Source organism: Vulpes vulpes, chromosome 9 (assembly GCF_048418805.1).
Source record: "Vulpes vulpes isolate BD-2025 chromosome 9, VulVul3, whole genome shotgun sequence".
In the NCBI taxonomy this organism is placed as follows: Eukaryota; Metazoa; Chordata; class Mammalia; order Carnivora; family Canidae; genus Vulpes; species Vulpes vulpes.
In genome coordinates, this window is record NC_132788.1 from 59,451,868 (window position 1) to 59,472,800 (window position 20,933).

The following is a 20,933-nucleotide window of genomic DNA, read 5'->3' on the forward strand; positions in this document are numbered from 1 at the left end:
TCTGAAAAATTAAAGAATGCTGACTCCAGGTTAAAATTAAGTCATAACAGCTTTACTTGACACTGGTCCCAATTTCCCTTTGAAATACATATGAATTCATTAAGCGGTAGACAAGAAGAATGTAAACTGCCATGTATTCCAGTTTCTGGCCCCAAGAGTTGGATCAAAGAGAAAACTGGGTCTTTCAGAGGCAGAAAGGATTCTATAACCTTCCCCAAACCCTTCCATAGCTAAGATCAGTAATCTCCTCCCTGTATCCATTTAGAACTATACTGTACCACACATAGAAGGTATGGTTTCCAAACATAAACTATAGTCAGGAAGAAACAAGATTCATTCTAGGGGTAATATATACCAAAGATTATAGTTCTTTCACATTCTCTACCTGGTTAGTTAAATTGGTTTGTATTCATTAGATTATAAATCCTTTTACTCATCCCTAAATGCCAAAGAACTAGGTTGTGTAAACAGCAGACCAACCCCTGACATTTCAAAAGAACCCACGGTAGATAGGGGCTGTTCATACCTACTCATCCAACTTTTTAGGTTCGTTTTTTTTCTCCCAACTTTCTAGGTTCTGCTAAAAGTCATCTCTCAGATGTAGGTAGATAATAATGCAGGCCAGGGGGCAATTTACTCAGACTAAGTTGTCAGAAATAGTACAAATGGTAGATGTTGACTTCAGAAATAGAAAAATAATTAACAAGGAAAGCCACCAAAAACTTATCAAACAATTACTTCCCCCAAAAGCTCTGGGTCTAGATAATTTTCCAGATTATTTTTTTCTAACTTTCAAGGAAGAGATAATTTTCTTTTTTTTTCTTTTTTTCTTTTTTTTTTTTTGATAATTTTCTTGTTACAAAACTATCTATGAATAGAAAAAAAAAAGTGACCAAATTAATTTTTCAAAAGCAGCATAATACTGATATTAAAACCTAACAAAAGAGAAAAATTACCAGTCCTACTGATTAATACTAATTAAAAGTTATAAATAAAATGCTAATGAACAAATCCAATCATATACTAAAAGAGCAAACCACCATAATTATGTTGGATTTACCTCAGGCAAAGATTTACCATCAGAATATCTATTAAATAATATGCCACAGCACTAGGTCAAATTTTAAAAGAAACCAGATGATTATCTCAAACAATGCAAACAAATACTCAACAAAATTCAACACCCATTCTTGACATTGTTCCTTTAGAAAACTAAGAAACTTTAATAATAGGAATATTTATCTCACTCCAATTTACAACTAATATCATCTTATTTGTTAAATACTATAGCAGCATTTCCCAAAATGTGTTCTATAGATAACTAGTTCCTTAAGACTTTCCAACAGAAAAAGTTTTCATCACAAAACAAATTTGCATGTTACTCCTTTTCTGAGGATTAATAAGGTACATAAGCATTGTATATACTCTATGGGCCCTACATTAAAAAAAATCAACAATAACAATCTGCCTTAACTCAATAGTTCTCAAACTTATCTGAACATGTCTCTTCACTTCCTATTATTTCACTCCTCAACCCACTTTACTGTGGTTTTTGTCGCCCACCCTTCTGCTGAAACTAAGGCAAAACTTACAAGTTGTTTCCTTCTTGCTAAATGCTTTAGACTTTCTTGATTTTCACTCTATTTATCCAAAGCTGTGCTGGTAAATGTTTAACAAGCGGTTTCTCCTTACAGGGAAAAATGCTCTGGTTGGCAGCGTCTGCCAATTTCTGTGATGTAGACTCCCACCACGACTGAGTTCAAGCTACCCATGTGATGTCACTGAGCAGTGTTGGGAAGAGCTGGTGCAATGGCACAAGCCACCGGGTATTTCCATTTGGATAAAATCAACATGAACACAACAATGTAAAATAATTAGGAAGTGCCGGTGCTATGTTTATCACCTTTGTTGTTGTTGTTTGACATAACTTGTTTAACTGCAAGTATACACTATTGTATTTTTAAATAATGGCCGTGGATGATAATGGGCTCACAGAAATGCTGAAAATCTAACGAGCTGGTCTAAACTGGCTCCGGCACACTGGTTTTCTGCAGTATTTGATATTTTGTCCATCCTTTACCACTGAAACAGTCTCCTCCTTTAGCAGCTTGGAGACCACTTTCTCCTAGTTCTTATCCTGTCACATGATGACTATTCAGTGCCTCTTCTTTCTGAGGTTTTCTATCATATGTGTCCTGAAAGTTCTTTCTTGGGTCACTCTTACCCATAAACACATCTGCTTGTTTATAGCTCCCAAACCTTTATCTATAACCACAACTATTCTCTCAAGGGTTCTAAGTCTGTGTTTCTAAATTTTGGAGGGACATCCCTACCTTAGAGTCTTTGGGAACCTCAACCTCCACACCACCCAAACTAACTACCCATCTTCTCCCTCTAAAGAACCAAAGAAACACAACTCAACACATAAGTGGGCCACTCCTCGTTCCCTGCAAGATTAAAAAGAATTCCATTCTTTACTCAGGTCTTTCAAAATACATTCTAGAAGACTCAGTTCATAATCACAAGCAACCTTTCTCCTATCCCTTTTCCCTACTTCTCTTCAATTTTTTTCACACACCACCCTCTCCAAAATGTCTCCTTCACCAAAACTTCTCCCACTAAACATTTTCTTCATTCCCATCCCAGTAAATTTATAATCTCTCCCTCTTCCTCCCTTTCTCAGCACTTTATCATGTCCTCCAGCTTTCACATTAAGTCCCTTTCTACTCATTCTCCAGCACTTCCTCACAAAAACTAGGAAATGACCTTGCAAGATCAACTTTCTAAGGGTAAAGAGAAAGAGTGTTGTATTGTCAAAAGAAGATTCCCTTTGGGGGATCAGGGGAAAATGAAAATAAATGAACATGCCCAAATGACTAATTTTTTATCCCATCAAACCAAATCTCTATCCTTCCCCTAAATAGCTGACTGATTCCACTAGAGGCCAGACTCCAGAAGGGCCAATTATATTCCTTCCCTAGATTTTTATAATATTCATACAAAATTTGCTATTATATTTACCTATCCTAGCATGACAAAAAAAGTCTTTATTTTGATTAAGAAGAATCTAAGAGAGAAAGAAAAATGGAAATGAAGAATCTCTTAACAGTGGTGGTTTTAAGTGATGGTGGAATTAATGAATGTAAGTTAAAGATTTGGTGATATGGCTTACCTTGCCACAAGTAACAAGTACTTCAAGTTTCTTAGCACTTAGGAGACAAACTGATGCAGTGAACTGAACCTGAAAGTTTAGATTTAATCCATAGTTACACCTGAATATGGCTATACTTGTGTAGATCTAATTGCTAAGTGTGGAACGGTGGTAGTGGTAGTGGTGGTGGTAGAGTGTAGACATTTCCTTCTCTGGCAAGTTAAATACTGCAAAATTAGGCTTTTGTTAAAGAGTGCAAGACAGGGTGGCTATGTTCAAACTGCTTGGGTTCAAAACCTCATATTATCTCCTGGCAGATTATTTTTATGTTTCTGTGCTTATTTCATCATCTGCAAAAGAGAGATAATAGTGTGTACTCTCTATGGTTGTCGGGAGAATAAAATAAGATAATGTATGTGATGCTTAAAATAGAGACTGATAGAGCCTGATACAGAATAAGTACTCAACAAACATTAAATATTACTATCAATAGCTAGATTACTTTTTTGGTGCTTGAGATAATTAAAGAATAGTCAGTTAGAAGGATAGTTAAATGGAATTTTGGTGAAAGAGTTTGGAGTAAAGGGTAGACTGAATGGAAAGAAAACATTCTCTAAACAGGAAATCATATGGTTATATTTATAAATCAATTATAAAATAAGCTATCCTAGTGACAACATTACTCCAAAAAGTCATGATAGCTATTCAGGATTAGGAAGTAAAATGAGACTGTAGATTTGAAATAAAAACTGACAATTATTTTTTGAGCATCTGATACTTGTTAGCAGTGTTCTGGGCACTAAGGATAAAGAATGAACAAACAGACAAGTGTTCCAGCTCTTGTGTAATGGCATATACAAAGATGTAATAATAATCATTAAAAAAACCTAGATCCTGAAGGATCATGTGATATACCTCATATATCTGTCATTTGGAAAAGAGAAATAAAACTAAAGTTGTTAGAGACAATTAGTAGTTTCTTCAACAAGTTACTATGCTTTACTAGATTTATAAGTCAAGGTCTACTGACCCCCCTCTCTCCCAAGTGAAGATTAGTGGTTAAAAAATCCTTTATAAAACCAAAGTCCATGTATAAGTGATAATCAATTTTATTTCATCTCAGAAAGAGCAACATAAACATTTTATGTGAAATTCAGAATAGAGACATCCCTATTTCATCATTTGACTAGCAGATAAAAATACATTTCCATATTAGAGACCTAACCAAAGAGATGTTAGAAATTGGGAAACAGAGATAAAAAGAAAGAGAGCCATCAGAGAGAAACAGAGACCAAAAAAAAAAAAAAAAAAAAAAAGGAGCAGAAAAAAAGAGACATCTCTTTTCAAAAATGAGGAGGAATAAAAGAATAAAAGAGGAGGGGTGGGAAAGAGAGGGAATTACAGGAGCTAGAGCAAGAACTGAGGGGACACCCAGAAGACCTCAAAAATCCAGATCAGTCACAGGTAATAACTTTTTACATTTAAGCTCAGCTATTCGCTTTGGATATAAGCAACAGAAATGATCATCATTGGTAATTTATATACTGTACAGAACTTAAGATACCATCAAAGTTTTTACACTGGTAATTACATACAAATGTTACCTTCAGACTATCTTTGCTTTTCTCTAAACTCACATTCCCTTCTTTGATGCCTATGTTCATATAATTTTTCCATTTGAAGTCCTTTGTCTACCATCACTCTGCGTTCAATGAACAATACTCAATAAATATTTATTGAGTACCTACTACATACCAGGTGTTATTCTAGGCACAATTCAAATTTTTTATACATATTTTAATGAAAATGGGCTGTTTTAACAAAATATTCTACCAGACATGAAGAAAAATTATTTTTTTCTTCAGCAGCTAACCTTTTGCTTCATCTGATACCATTACTACTAAAAAAGATCCTTATGAAAATAATGTCATTTACTTTAAAAAAAAAGCATTCCTGGGGATCCCTGGGTGGCACAGCGGTTTAGCGCCTGCCTTTGGCCCAGGGCGCGGTCCTAGAAACCTGGGATCGAATCCCACGTCTGGTTCCCGGTGCATGGAGCCTGCTTCTCCCTCTGCTTATGTCTCTGCCTCTCTCTCTCTCTCTGTGTATGACAATCATAAATAAATAAAAATTAAAAAAAAAGATAAAAAAAAAGCATTCTAGAATTTTCCCAAAAATCTAGTGAGGCTATCACTCCCGTATAGGAGTCTAAATCCTCAAGATCCTCCAAAGTACAATTAATCTGTGATAATTCCAGCTACTAAATGTTGACAACAACAGTTTGAAGCTTGTAATAACTAAATCAAAAACGTTGAGTAATAAAAGTTATTTGACCTTTCCCCAACATCAAAATGGAACCCTGAAGACATTCCCCAAATAGGTAGTCATGGCTGGTCTTGTTCAACCAAAGCAATACATCACAGGAGGGAGAACAAATGATTTTAAGATCAGCATGACTGTGATTTAGATAAGTTGCTTCTGCAGATGTTTCATTACTTGTGAAAAACATCACTTGAAAAAGGAACTTATCACAAATATTAAAGGTGGGATGATGGCTGAGAAGCCATTAGAACCATACTTTCTTTTAAAAGTACTATGGAACTAACTGTACAGATATGCTTAAAATGTATCAGATGTGCATTCAAATTTAGAGAAAAATGTAATTTCAAGTCCCGATGAAAACGTTCACTTAGTATATGCTGGTTTTCCAATACAATCAATGACAAAAGAAATAAGTCTATGAAGTTAATATTACAGACTAGGGAATTGCTAGGGCATCACCCTATAAGTCATCTAGTTCATTTGTCCTATCAAATAAGACTTCTTGACTGACAGCCGTTCAGATTCTGCATAAATGTCTCCACTAGCAACGTATTCACTTCGGCACAAGGCAGCCTTCCTGCTAGTGGACAATTCCAATTCACTGGAATCCTTTCCTTACACTGAGCTGAAGCATGCCTCCCTTTAATTTCTAGCTATCCTCTAGCAATGGGCTGTCTATGACACAGGAAGCTCCATCAGGGAAGTGACCAGTCTATCTTGCTTACTGCTCCAGTCCCAGTGACTAGCACAATGTGTGACACATAGTAAACATGCCATAAAAATGAGTACATGGCTGATGACTGCCCCACAGGACTCAGTCACGAAGTTCAGTGCATTTGTCCTGCAGAGCAGTGGTGCTCTAACTCGGAGGTACAGGAACTCTTCTTTTCAATCCGTTGTGGATACTTTTGTAAAATGCAAAATTATGTGCTTGAATGTTATGACAAAATAAAAATTTTAAATGCTTATCCTCCCATTTGCATTTACCTTGTACCAGGTCAGAAACTAAGGGTTTTATGAGCAGATCGGTCTTCATTTTCCCTACCTCTTTGTTCCTACAGGCCCTCCTCATTTTATGTCCAGATGTTGCGATAGCCTCCTGTTTTCCCTGCACACTACTGCCAAATTAATCTCCTGATTAAATCATCTCACTCCTTTTCTCAAGACCTGGAATCTCACCACTCCTTATAAGATAAAACCCACACTCCTTTGCCTGCATTCCAGACCCTTTCTCATCTGACCTAAAATCTGTATCTCCGACCATATTTCTCCTACTCACATACACGTGCTACAGCCACTTCAAATGCGTTGATCTCTGCAGAGTTTCCCTCAATCCATGCTTACGCACTATTCCAGGCTTTGTTTTCTTCCACTGGAAATTCCTTTCCCCTCCTTTTAGGTTGCCTCAAACCCTGAACTTTTTTTGTCGCTGTTTTATGGAGCAAAATTCACAGAACATAAAATTAACTATTTTAAAGTGTACAACTCAGTGGTTATTAAGCACATTCTTCAAGCTGTGCAACCAGCACCTCTATCTAGTTCCAAAACATTTTAATCACCTCAAAAGGAAATCCTGTACCCATTAAGCAGTCACTCCCCTTTTCCCCTTCCCCCCAGGCCCTGGCAACTACTAATCTGCTTTCTTTCTCTATGGATTTGCCTATTCTGGATATTTCATATTAAAGGAATCATGCTTTAGTTCCCCTCTTTGTTTCTTTTGTCTCTTTTTCTGTATATTTTTTAGTTTTTTTTTCTCCCAGAAGGTTACCCTGTCAACCTCCAAACTTCTCAAGTCTAGTTTAGCCTGTCCCTTCTCTACATGGCTTTTTCTGGGTACACCCTCTACTCCACGCTGATCCACCATTCCCGGTATTTGTGTAACACTTGTTTTCTGTCTTACTTATTTTAGCTCTTAATCATATACTGCTCTGAACTGTTGGTTAAATGTTTCAATTCTACCCCATTTTGATTCATGTAGGTTATAAACAACTTCTAGCAGCTCTGGTGTCTCCCTTTGTGCCTAGAACATACCTGAACACGTGTGCCATTCTCTGGGTCCAGCCATACACAAATGAATAACAAATTAAGAAAACTGAAGTCTGGATTGCTGATGAGAGTATGCTCCAAGCCTACTGGAGTTCTTCATCTCTCAGTTCTTCATCCTTGTTTTTATCAGGCTCTACCCTCCCCTGCCATTTTGCTTCTCTCTTGTATTGTGTTTATGAGGGCCCTTCTTTGCCCTAGTAGGAGGTGGACAGGTGTGGCTGCAGAAGGATAATGGCAGGCTGCCCAAGGGTGGAGAGGGTGCAAATTCCCTGCATTGATCTCTTTTGCTAAGAGACTCCTCTACCTTCATTCTACATCAACAGATTAAGGCCTCCGGAGAAGAGGGGTTGTGCAGAGATGTCACGAGGCCACATAAAAGAAGATTCTCTATTTGCTTTTCTTCTATACGTGAATCAGTTTCTTTGGTATTTTGGTTTGAAGTTGTTCATGAATCTGTATCAGCCTTGTGAAAGGATATTAACTGTTTAATAATTATGATAATACTTATGATTCATATATGAAATAAAGTGATTAAATTATGTTATATATTATAAATTAATTAAAAGGCCAAAACTTGACAGTTTTATCTAATACTTAACAAAATGTTTGAAAAGGAACTTGTTTTATTTTATGCATGAGTAATACGTCTAAATGACATTCTCTATTGTACATTACTATGAGCTTTTCTCCAGTTGTAGTGCTAAATAGAATTTGTTACAGTTGCCATTGGAAGCCTCCAAACAAGAATGTAAAACACTTCTCTGGCCCTTAGGCCATTTAAAACCTGTTTTTCTGACCAGAACAACTAAAAGATCCAACATAGAATGCTAAAGTCTGTAATTAACATTTTTTCCTCTTTTCATATCCCATTTTGCCTGCTTTAGAATAGTAAAATGGAAATCTCTTCTGGCATTAATTTCAAATCATTATGTATCATTAAAAATGTTAAATAAAATAAAAATTAAGATTTTAAAGACTAACTTATGGAATTCCTTAAATATGTAGAGTATAGTAGCACTAAGAATACCATGTATGTGACCCTGAAAAAGTACAAAATTGTCCTCAAAATCAAATCAAATTTAAAAACATTTATAAGGTACTTAGAATGCACTCAGCCTCCCTGCGCTACAGGCTGTGAATTAGGGAAATCAAATCAAGTTTAAAGTATTTATAAAGTACTTCTAATGCACCCAGCTCTCCTGCACTACAGGCTGTGAACTAGGGAAATTAAATCAAGTTTAAAGTATTTATAAAGTACTGACAGTACACCCAGTTCCCTATGCTATAGGCCATGAATTAGGGAAGGTAGACAGTACATATGTACGTATGAGGAATAAAAACTACAACATCATTTCTATCCCTTATGAATTAACAATTGTGCTTAGTACACAGAATTGGTGCAGAAAAATAAGACATGACAGCAAAGAATCCGCAAATACAATGTGTAATGTAGAATATGGAACACGTTAAATTACATTTCAGAGTAGATCTGCCTTCTAATGGTTTTACTTCAGCTCAGATTAAAATCAGTTTGCATTTTCCAAATTTGAAAACTGGTGGCCAGTATAAAAATTTACATACATGTTGTATGACAGAGGAAATCAACCTGACGTTTAAAAATCTAATGTGCATAATAAAGACAAATTAATTGTGTGTCTGTATTGTGCTTTGCTAGGATCAAAGATTGTCCCAGCCGACACAGTGGAATACACAGAATGAATCATGTGTGTGGCCTAAAGACAAATTAATATGCTGTATTCCAGTGCTTAGTTATTTTCTCAGCTTTTACGAGCTATGGTCATTTGCTCCCTAGTGTTAGATGCTGGTTTATCTACCCAGCAAGGTGTCCTCTCAAGACTGAAAAGTATTAGTCTGATTGTCTGGCCATGTTTCCAGGTGGGCAAATTTTACTTCCTATGTAGGGATATCTAGTGTTGAAAAGCAAGAGGTCTTAGAGTCTGTGGAATTGAAAAAACTGTAGTGAAATCTGAAAAATCTGAGTTTGCCAAGTCAGTATATATATGAATGGATTAATTGTATTTTACTTCACATAAATTCCTTCAAAATGGGTCTTCCTCATGATGATTTCCCCCAAAGTGTCAGATTATTCAGAACTTACTTTTAAGTGGTCAATAAAACATTTTCTGTCAATGTAACATCAGAACTAAAATGGTAGAAAATTTTTATGTGAATACAGAAATTGGAAATCGTTATAATAAATACTCTGACCAAAGGATGCACATTTGAAATAGTATCTGGATCTCCTTTTACTCAAATATTATATTCTAAATATAATAAATGCTCTTTAATAAATATAATATAATAAATGCTCTTTATAGGCTTTTAAAGAAAAGTAGCTAACTTTGTTTCTCAGGGGGAAAAAGTGGTTTTGGTTGTTGGTTTGTTTTTTAATTTTAACAAGATAGTCCCAGTGAACTTTGCTTTACATTTCTATTAAGTATAATTTTTTTGTAAATAAGGTTACACATTCACTTGCATAGCTCACCCCTCCAGTATATTCACTGTGGCAACATTATACATCATCCTTCTGCAAAGTGAATAATCACCTTGTCATTTGGATTTTTAATAACAGTAATACCCTGTTAACAAAGGATTCGTTCTACCTCCTTTGTTAATAACTCTGTTACTCAGAGAGATGTAAAGTAATGTAATATTATGTTATACATAGTATACAATTCATAAATATAACCTAAAATAATATAGTATTAAGGGATCCAGAAAAATATTCAAGGATGCAAGTTTTCCCCTATTCACAACCAACTCAAAGACAGCCACCTGACTCCATGCTGGTCTAGCAATGCTGCCTAAGATTGTGGCCTTCTCCTAGATACCACCCCTCCCACTACTGTTCATTTTAAATCTGGTAAATAATAATTGTAAACTCCAGGAGAGATGGAATTTGTCTGTTCATTGCTTTATCCTTCTTCTCTAAAACAGCTGTTGGCACAAGGCAGGATCTCAATAGATACTTGTTGAATAAATAAATCTTCATTAAAAAGGGGCTTCTTCTCAGTTGATGTGAGAGGTGTCATCATACGAAGCTTGTGTTACCTACAAATTCTAAGAGCTATAAGCTGAATTGTGTGGGCTGAGGTTTGCCCTGGGCTGTACTAAGGACTAAATCATCAGAAATGGGGGAGGCAGAAAAAAGAAATATTTAGTATCCCTGATAAAAAAAATTCTAAAAGCTTTTAAAACTTTGTTTTCATTCAGATAAAGGTTATTCTAAAGACATGAAGCTAATATAAACTTCTCAAAAGAAGTTCCAAAGAAAGTGACAAGAAAAATATAACCTGTAATCTGGGTCAAAGGCAAAGCCACGTAATTTTCCCTTTGGGATTTCTAGAACAATGCAACAGAAAAAAGGAAAAATTAATTAATTCAAAAGCTATTTCTCTGTGTGTGGTGTGCACATACATGTGTGTAAAGATGTATTGCTCTGTGTATGTATATTTACATATTATATTAAATATATGTTATATATTTAAAAATATACCTTTTACAGTGTTCACTCAGAAGTTTGACTAGATTTTTGGAAACCTCAATTCACTTGCTATTAAATTCTATCCTATCACGGGATCATTTATATTTATAAAGAAACATTATATACATACATATATATATATATATATATATATATATATATACACATTTTTTTTTTTAGAAAAAAATCTAACAAGGTTGGCTTTAAAATAAAATAACTCCAGAAACTATTTTTTAAAAAGCTCTGTTTGTCAGCATATGCTAAAGATCAAATAGGGAGTATAGGCCCAAAGAAATAAACAAAATCAAATCTTATGTATGGCTGAGAAAATTAAGAGGCTATACCAGAGATGGGTTATTTTTCTCCTCCCAAATCGAGGCTAGTCAAGCAAAGAGTACAGATAAGTCCAATATGTGAAATAAAATTAGGTATGAAATAAAATTGGGTATAACCAAAAAGAATTCATGTGGTGCCTTACATTATCATCAATGCTTTCAAGAAATTAAATAGGTAGAAGATTCTCAATGTTTAATTGACTCCTTGCCTTGATTTTTACTAATCAGAGCTATAAATATACTAAAAAGCAGAAAAGCTATAAATATATGCTTTTGGTTACAGAAATAATTTTGTAATACTAGCTGAACTTTGGAAAAGAGAAAAATACAAAAATATTTTAAAAGCCCTACATAACCTCACTATTTATTTTTTTTAATTAATTAATTTATTTATTTATGATAGTCACAGAGAAAGAGAGAGAGAAGCAGAGACACAGGCAGAGGGAGAAGCAGGCTCCATGCACCGGGAGCCCGATGTGGGACTCGATCCCGGGTCTCCAGGATCGCACCCTGGGCCAAAGGCAGGCGCCAAACCACTGCGCCACCCAGGGATCCCTTTTTTTTTTTTTTTAATTTTTTTTATAGCCTCACTATTTAATATCACTGTCATAAGTTTTATAGATTCCTTCCCTTCTAGACTTTTTCATATATACACACTTATATAAAGTTGCAATCAATAGTGCACATACAGTTTTTTGCTACTTTTTAGTTAGTATTTTTCAGATTTATTACCATTTCTAAATTGTCACTAATGATTATATAACATTCCACATAGTGATCATACCATAATTTAATTATTTGCCTGTTATTGAATATTTAAGTTACTTCCAAATATTGGTTCCTGTAACAATGCTTTTATAAAAGTTTTTGGGTATATTGCTTTCCCCATATCCTCTGTGTCTTTGGGAAATGTTCCAGAAATAGGGGTATAGCATTCTAATGTGTGATATACTGCCCAATTGCTTTCTAAGCACCCTGAACTCAATCACAGGTGACATCAGAAATATATGAGTACCAGTTTCTTCAATTCCAGAATCAAAGAATTTTAGAATTTAAAAAACCAAACAACTACCATCAATATTCACTAGGAAGGATACATTTTCTACTATTACTAACTGGAATCAAGGCTTAGATCCATATCTTGTAAGTCTGTTTAATGTAAATCCTCTAGGGGTGAGTCATCCTTAGTGATGTTATAAAATCCAGTCCCAAAGTTGTAGTCTTTGAGACTCAGGATTGCTAGCAACTAGTCTAAGGTAAGAAGAACCAGTGATGCTCAGATTACAAAGCGAGCTGGCTAACTTCTCTTGACACAAGCTTACTGACAACACTGAACTTCTTTAAGTAATACAATGCCAAGCCAGTGTGGTTAATTTTATAAGATAACCCCAAGAGAGTCTATCAATGGGGAGAATACAGCCAAGAATTTAACTATAGTCAAGGGTAAGGCCTATTAAAAATAATCCAAACTAAGCGCACTAATCAAAGGGTCTAGGCCATCACATGAGATGCAGGAATGAGGGGGTTCCAAAACAATATCCATCAGAATCCACCCCCCTCACCCCAGAGAGCTTGTTAAAACACATCCCTAGAGTTTCTGATTTAGTGGGTCTGGGTGTGGCCTGAGAATTTGCATTTCTACCAAGTTCCCAAATGATGCTGATGCTGCTGGTCCAAGGACCACACTTGAGAACCACCATGTTAGATGATTTCATCGTTCTTTTTAAAACATTTATTGAGTGCCCACTAAGTACTGTGCTATATGCTAGAGATAGGCAGATGAGTAAAACCCAATTAGTACCTGCTTCAAAAAACTGGTAACCTATATTTTTGCAGACATTGTACTGCTCTAGTCCTAAACGCCAACAAATTTGGACCTCACTGTAAAGCAAGTTTAAAAATATATTATACTTTAAATAAAGTCTTTAAATAAAGTCTTTAAATAAAGTCAGGATGTTTCTAATTAGTTCTAAATACTTTAGGAAAACATGTAGTAATTCCACATTGGCAAATGCCTGGGTATTTTCTTCACTCTTCTTGTATTTTGACATATGTAAATAATTTGTTAAAGTATCTTCTTCATTTATATATACACCATTCGTATGTTTGTTCTTTTTCATAAACTCTATCCACTACACAAAACAAGAGAAAAAATTTAAGCACTTTTCCACATGCGATCAAAAACTTGTTTACACCGGTCATTATCAACTGACAGAAAAGAACAACGTTTAATAGAGTAGGACTCTGAGATTCTCTGTTTTAGATTCCGACTTCTGCAACACTGTGGAAAAAGTGAAGGAGGTAAGCAACGTGCTCAGTCATAACGCATGAGGGTGGCCCAAAACTAACTGTTAAACACTACCTACCAGATGATTCAAAGAATTAATGAACTTGCTGTTGACATAGTTACCAAGATTCTACTTCCAACAAAGATGTGTTGGCTTGCCATAACAATTCTTAAGCAAAAAAAATTAAAGAAAAAATAAAGCACGTGTTAAGTTTCATGATCGGTGGTTCTGGGAAAGCATTAAGCATTATTTATATTTCAGTATATTTCTTCCTGATGACTGAAAGGTCCCCCCTCGTTTCAATCTACTTTAAAAGTCTGGAAGAACTAACTCATGGAGACACTAGATAATTTGACTAGCATCACAGAGAAAATAAAAAGACATAATGAGAGGTAATATTCAGATCTTTGATTACCAACTACTACTCATGACCTTAATTTCGGTAACGTATCTTCAGAAAATTGATGTTGGGGGACAACATCACAGGTGTTTTCTTTGAGGGGAAAAAATGGTTCAAGGAAGATTTGTATCGATTTTTAAGAGAAAAATAAAGGCATCTATGGGAGAATATATCCTTTCTTACCACTGCTAGTTCCAATAGTTATTTTCCTATTTGGTTTCAGAGAGACTGGTTTATGGGGAAACTAGAACATGAATCACTTTAATTTTATTTTTCCTTCTCCAGATCACCTCTTTCAAACACCCACATGTGTTTCTCTCCCCTAAAGGCCTTGTTTTCAGGTAGCAGGAACTGGGAACTAACATCTCAAATTTTTGCTAACAGTGGTTTAAAGAAACTCTGCTAGGAATACTGGCATTTTGAAAGTGGACTTCAAACTTTCAAATGACAAATAGTTTTAGAGGTGGAATGACAGCCAGTCGGGTGGGGTCAAAGTGAAGGGCTTCTTTCCAGCACTTCATCATTGTACTCAGGCAACCTGACAGGTATGTTTTCCCACTGCCTTCCCTGTAAAGGAAAATGCAGTTTAAACATACAGGATCAAAATACCCTCTTTCCATTCACTTTCCCAGATTCTGTCTTGAGGCAACTTAGAGAGCCAGACAGAGTAACAGTGCTAGGTGGCAACTTTAGAATTTAAAGCTATTTTAAAATTCTATGATGTCACTGAGGACCAGGATTAATTCTTAGAAACCAACCTTATATTTGAGGTCTATGTACAGTAACTGCAATCTGCTGATTGTGGGAGTTGACCAAACACACATCTCATATACTCCTACTCAGGGTATTTCCCTATTTTTCTACCTCCTTCATATCTCTCTCCTCCTTATCTGTGGTAAACTGTGAAGGAATTCACACCCCAGGTTTATGCTAATATGAACTCTTTCCAGAAGGTCAGAAAATTTGTCTCAGTAAGTCTTATCCACATTGTTAACTCTCCTAGATGAGTCTACAAATTAAAGTGGTTTAGAAAAAAACCAAAACAGTGAATCTGTTAAACTAGCAATGAATTTATTTTCTAAAAGCAATAAAGTGGAATAAAAATGTTTCCTAAACATATACTTAATAAAAATTGAACTAAACCATTATATGATCTGTTTTAAATCCTGATAAAGTTTTAAATCTCAATTTTAGTTGATTCTTGTTGCATGAACTGATGACTTCATTTCTTTCCTTTATATCTGAGAAATCATGGTAAGGAAAAGAGACTCTCTACACCCTGTCGCAAAAAAAGATTTTCAAGTTGAGGACGGCCTGGCTGCTTGGAATAGCTGAAGGTATAACAATGATTCTGAGAAAGCCCAAGCTACTATGAAGAGAGTGGAAGTAAATATTGCTCCCAGTTCCCCACCCCAAAGGGTCAAGGGAACACTCACCTACAGACACTGGCCTAAACCTTTCTTTGCCCTCTGTCTCCCCACCCCTTTAGCTATATTCCTACATAGGCTCTGGAGCTCCATATTCCTGGAACTGAATGGGGTTCAGACCTGAAACCAAGTCCCTTACTTTCTTGCAGAGGAGACACATCACGATAAAAAGCATTACTTAACAATTCATAAAAAGAATTTAAAATGTATTATTTGGATGATGCATGGTTAATTACATGCTTTTCCAATTACTCCCTCCTAATTGGTGGGCTATTAAGAGGCATACTCACTTTTGAGTCTCTAAAATCCGATTTGGGGTTATAGCTTGTTAGAAAACGACCCAATTTTTACAACAAGTACAAGTCACTAGTCTTTTAGTCTGAGATACTAAACTTGTCTTTTGATCTGAAGGTTCACAGGCCTCATTATAAAACAAACCGGCTCCTGGGTAACATACGTTAAGCACTCACAGGCTGCACCATAAAAATATGTAAAGAATAGAACTTTTATCAAATAAAAGTACAATCTGCACCTAGGTGGCATTAGACACGCAATGTTGACACAAGAGGATCCACACTGTGTCTACAAAGGACTCACAAAGATATTATCAATAAAACAAAAAATTAGTCATCTGATTTTTGATCTAAAGTCATCAGGGAATAGGAAATACAATTTTACATTGAATACTGATGAAATATTTCCAGAAACACTTTATAAGTTGATCACGACACAGCAAGCATTATCTTTAGCTCATTCTTTGTTGTTGTGTTTTGTTTTGTTTTTTAAGCAGGCTCCACGCCCAGCATGGAGCCCAGTGTTGGGTTTGAACTCGCAACCCTAAGATAAAGAAAGACCTGAGCTGAGATCAAGAGTCAGTTGCTCAACCAACTGAGCCACCCAGACACCCCTCTTCAGTTCATTCTTAGCAATGATCTCAAAAATAGCGCTAGGGTACCATCCGCATTTGTAGAAGAGTTAGCTGTGACATGGACAGCCATGAAGGTTCTCTTTAAAATATCTGCTCAGTTAAAATTCAGGGCAAGGTCATATCATTTAAGATACACAGGTTTGCTGATAAAGTCTTAAAATCATATATATAAAAAAAGCACAGAACAATAACTGCAATACTTTTCCCATTTCACAGATGAGGAAATGGCCAGTTAGAAAGGATAAGTGGTTGATGGCCATTACCACCCTGACTGTGGTGGAGCTCATCTGATCTCAGAAGCTAAGCAGGTCCGGCCTGCTTGTAATGGGGTGAGAGAAAGCACAAGTGACTCACCCCACTGTAATAAGTGAAAACTGTGAAAAGTGTAAATACTCATATTCTGAATTAAATATTCAGTATTAAAATGTTGGTATGTACTGACTATTGAAGAAAAAGTCTCTTAATATATAAACTTCTAAAAAATAAACAAATAAGTATATACTACTACTGGTGATAATTTTTGCCGTTAACATCTACGAAAGCGATCTCCAAAACATGGTCTACTGTATTTGAATTGATTTCCTTCTAACAACCAACTTCAGTATTTTAGGTAAATAAAAATTAAAACATGACATTTTCATTAAATAAGCTCTAAAACATCTGCTATTCAACTTCTCAAAATCTACCTCTGTATTGTAATAAAATAAAAATAGTAAATAAGAAACTTTAGGAAGATTTCAAATAATCTTCAATTTAAAAATCTTTCATCTAGAATGGTATGAACCTAACTGAAGTATGATATGTGGGGGCTGTCTATGCTTACAAGATGGTTATTCACAGATATTACCATACTTTGGTGGAGTCAAATTATATCAGTTTTAAAGGACCTTCGTAAGCAATTTAAACCGCTGCCCTTTCTGTTGCTTTTAGGCCTCAACTACCCTAACGTTGGGATCTGCTAGGAAAAATAAGAAAAGCAACTTAGAAATTCAGTGTAACTATTTTTTTTTAGGTGGGGAGCATATGTTTACATTTATAGACTGGTGACTTAAATCAAGTTTTCTAGATTAGTGATTTTTTAAAAAAAAGCTCTACAACTGGTATTTATTTAGTGGAAACCTAATGAGATCAAAACCGTTTTCCAGTATATTTTGCTACACCTTAGGACATATATTTCCAAGTTCAAGTGAAAATGAATTCGCCAGGACACTCACAAATTAGAATGATGACATTTTCTGTGTTATCCATAAGCAAATAGATATACACATACATCCTATGAAAAAAGTAAAAGTATGGGCCAGGATTTAGAAAACATTTGTAAAGTATTATTGTAACACTTTTTCTGTGCTTCATGAAAGTCTGTTGTCATTAACAACCATTTCACAATCTGAAAACTAAGTGAAATGTGTTAATACTGGTATTCACAGCAGTGGCTTTCACAGAGTTTTGACATGCATAATTATCTTCATAGTTAAGTTTAGTGGCAAACATCTTATTTTCAGAGAATTACAGGAGATAGAAAATAAGTATTTGTTTACTGTCCTATAACTTACTAACTAGAAGCAATTAACCGTGATCAGTAATGCACTTCTAAGTCATATTCCTAAAGTCAGACTGTAAATTTTAAATGTTATAGATTTTGAAATTAATAGTGATTTTTTAAAAAAAATTATGACTTGTCGTTTAACTGCAATTCTGAAATATATGAAATGAACATTAAGGCAGTGTGTTCCTTTAAAAAAATAGTATACTTAATTATAAAAATACCAATCACAAAAATATTTTCAAAGTATCTTAAGTGTAATAAAGAAGATGATGCCGGTGGATATCTGAGTTTTACTTTTTTTAATTACATGCCTTTAAGTTTAAAAAAATGAAAAAACAATGTCCAAAAATCTTAGCCCAGAATTCTCCACATCTTTATACCTCATCAACACCATGCTGTTACAGTAGTTATCATAAAGACTAAAAGTGAACTTTCAAATGGGAAAAAGAATTTTTATTTAAAAGTGAAATAACCACTTTTTTCCCCTTCCAGTGACTTATAAAAGATTGAGGTGGTCACTAGTTGATTCTAAGATGTTCTAAAATGATCAGCAAGTATCACCTACCATATAATTTAAATAAAAGAGAAAAATTATGTGAAGTACACAGGAAGGCAAAAATAGAAGGTTTTGTCACAAATTTCATTTTTTGGCTAACAAGACCTTAGTCTTAAATTTTTGTATGCTACAGAGTACTATCAACTACAGAACGAATCCGCGAATCCGACTGAAAATAGACAACACAAAAATTACGTTAAAAGGCGAACAGGTTCTCTTGAAACATTACTCAGAACGCTAGGTGGTAACGTGTGTCTTCCATACAGCAGTCATAGGAGTGTGAAGCATTTCTCCAAGGAAGAAGCCCCAGGGAATGTCTATCTCAGTCTCTATACCAGAAGGGTTTCCTAAATCATCTAATACCATCAGTTCGGTTCTGCTTTCAGGCAGTGATTAATCCCTTAGCTATAGACGGGAGACCGCCAGAGAACACCTGAGATTTGGGGAAGATGTGCCTGCGTCCTTTTAAAGAGTGAGCTCAGCTCTTCACTGTTCTCTCAACAATGCTGGTTACAGTCTGTTTCATGAATGATGAAAACAGTTGACATTAAAATAATGTACTTCAAAATAAGGAGCTTGTCCAGGAACAGAGTTCCTAGCACTCCGTTCAGCATCTTGCCTGGTTTTGTTCTCAGATGATAATTCAAACAAAATTAATTTTACATTTCATCCCCCCAGCTTTGAAAGAAAAAGAGAAAAACTTTAGCTTCTTCCTTACAAGACTATTTTTCGACTTTATTGCTCCTAAAGTTGACATTATCCCCGCCCCCCAGTAGTGAATTATCCTTAGATTCTTACGGTAAACCAAGACCACCGCCAAATAATAACGATAGAATAGAATCGTCACCATCATCATCATCTTGCAAATCTGGGACACATCAACACATTTCAACAAAACGCAATCGGGAGTGAGGCGACTCACCTAAGCAACGGAAGCTAACAAGGAGAATTTAGAAATGCAACCTTCCGATCACCAGCAGAGGTAAAGGCCCCTTCTTTACCTAACAACTGACCTTATATAAAAGCAGCGAATAGGTTACTCCCAGTTTCTGCCTCCTTACCTTAGGCTCCTCCCCAAACACCCAGGCGGACGGTACCAGAGCCACACACCCACTTCCCACCCCCTGCGCTGAGGGGCCGGTGCCTCGGGGTAGGCTACCTGCCTCGGCCCGCCGCGGGGGGGGCGCACGGAGGGGGGCGCACGGAGGGGGCGCACGGAGGGGTCGCGCGCGGCCAGGGCAGCCCCCAGCGGGGGTCCGCGGCTCCCGAGCGGGGGTGGCCGGGGGACGCACGCCCCTCCGTCGCCTGCAGCCCCGGGGAGCCCGGCCCACACCCACATCCCAGCCCTGCAGGCGGCTCCCGGCCGGCTGGGCGCTCAGGGGCACCGGGGCTTGGTGACCTCGAGGGCGCCCCCCGCGGACCGCTGCCCGCGCTCCGCAGCGGCGGGACGGACGCGCGCCGGAGCCCGCGGTTCGGTCCCCGAGGTGCCCTGGAGCGTCTCCCGGACGCCTGCGCAGCGCCGCCGCGGACCCGGAGGCCCCCGGGTGTCCCGGACCCGACGCGGGCGCTCGCTGCGAGGGGCCGGTCCCGCCCCCGGGGCTGCCCGCGCCCGTCCCCGCCGACCTGGACGGCAGCCCGGCCCTCGGCGCCGCGCCGCACCCCGGCACCCCCGGCACCCCCGGCACCCCCGGCACCCCGACACTGACCTGCGGCCGCGGCGGCCCCGGAGTCCCGGCAGCCGACCCGAGCGCCCCAGGCGGCGACTCCCGCGCGCGCGGCGGCTCCCAGTGCGCTCGGCCCCGCCTGCCCGAGGCCCCGCCGGGCCGGGGGCGGGGAGGCGGCGCGGGGGCGGCCGCGGGGGCGGGAGGCGGCGCGGGGCGCGGGGCGCGGGGCGCGGCGCACAGTAGGGCCGCGGCCGCGGGGCTGCCTGCCCGAGCCCCCGCTCGGCCGGCCTCGCTCGGTCCTCGTGGCCGCCGCTGGGAGGCGGCCCAGAAACGGTCCCATTCCCCAGAGCGGGCACCTAACGGCGCTCCCGAAGGTGCCCGACGCTTCCGTCCGGGAAGAGCCCGGGCTGCGGGGTCCCCAGCCCGCCCTCCGCCTCCGGGCCGCTGTGTCTTGCTCTTCGCCCCGCGAGATCTTTTTTTTTTTCTTTTTTTTTTTTTTAATGACATTTTGAAAAGAAATTAAATCCTACCTAGGATCACCTGGTTTTTAGCGGAGGGTGCTGCGCGCTTCCAGCCCCCCCCCCCCTTTTGCTTTTGTACTTCACACCGGTGCTCATTGTTCCCTTAAGGTGACAGAGTTTGGGTTTTAATCATTAAAAGCATTTCTTAAACTCATTAACAGAATTTCTTGAATTCTTTAGCGGCGGCTCCTCCACTGAGGGACCAGGACGCATGGGGCGGGGGCGCGGGCCGTGGGAACCCGGA

At 37.9% G+C, this 20,933-nt stretch overlaps 1 protein-coding gene across 2 annotated transcripts in view; it reads right to left on the reverse strand.

Annotated features, from left to right (window-relative positions):
- The window catches only part of PPARG (peroxisome proliferator activated receptor gamma), a 131,510-nt gene extending 111,164 nt beyond the window's left edge, over positions 1-20,346 (reverse strand). Inside the window, exon 1 of one of the 2 annotated variants that reach the window (XM_072720273.1) lies at positions 20,211-20,346. The gene's annotated coding sequence lies outside the window, so the exon portion shown is untranslated. Of the gene's footprint in view, positions 1-19,426; positions 19,531-20,210 lie in introns of those variants that run through there. The other variant, XM_072720274.1, reaches the window with a different exon arrangement.
- Positions 20,347-20,933: the final 587 nt, after the last annotated feature.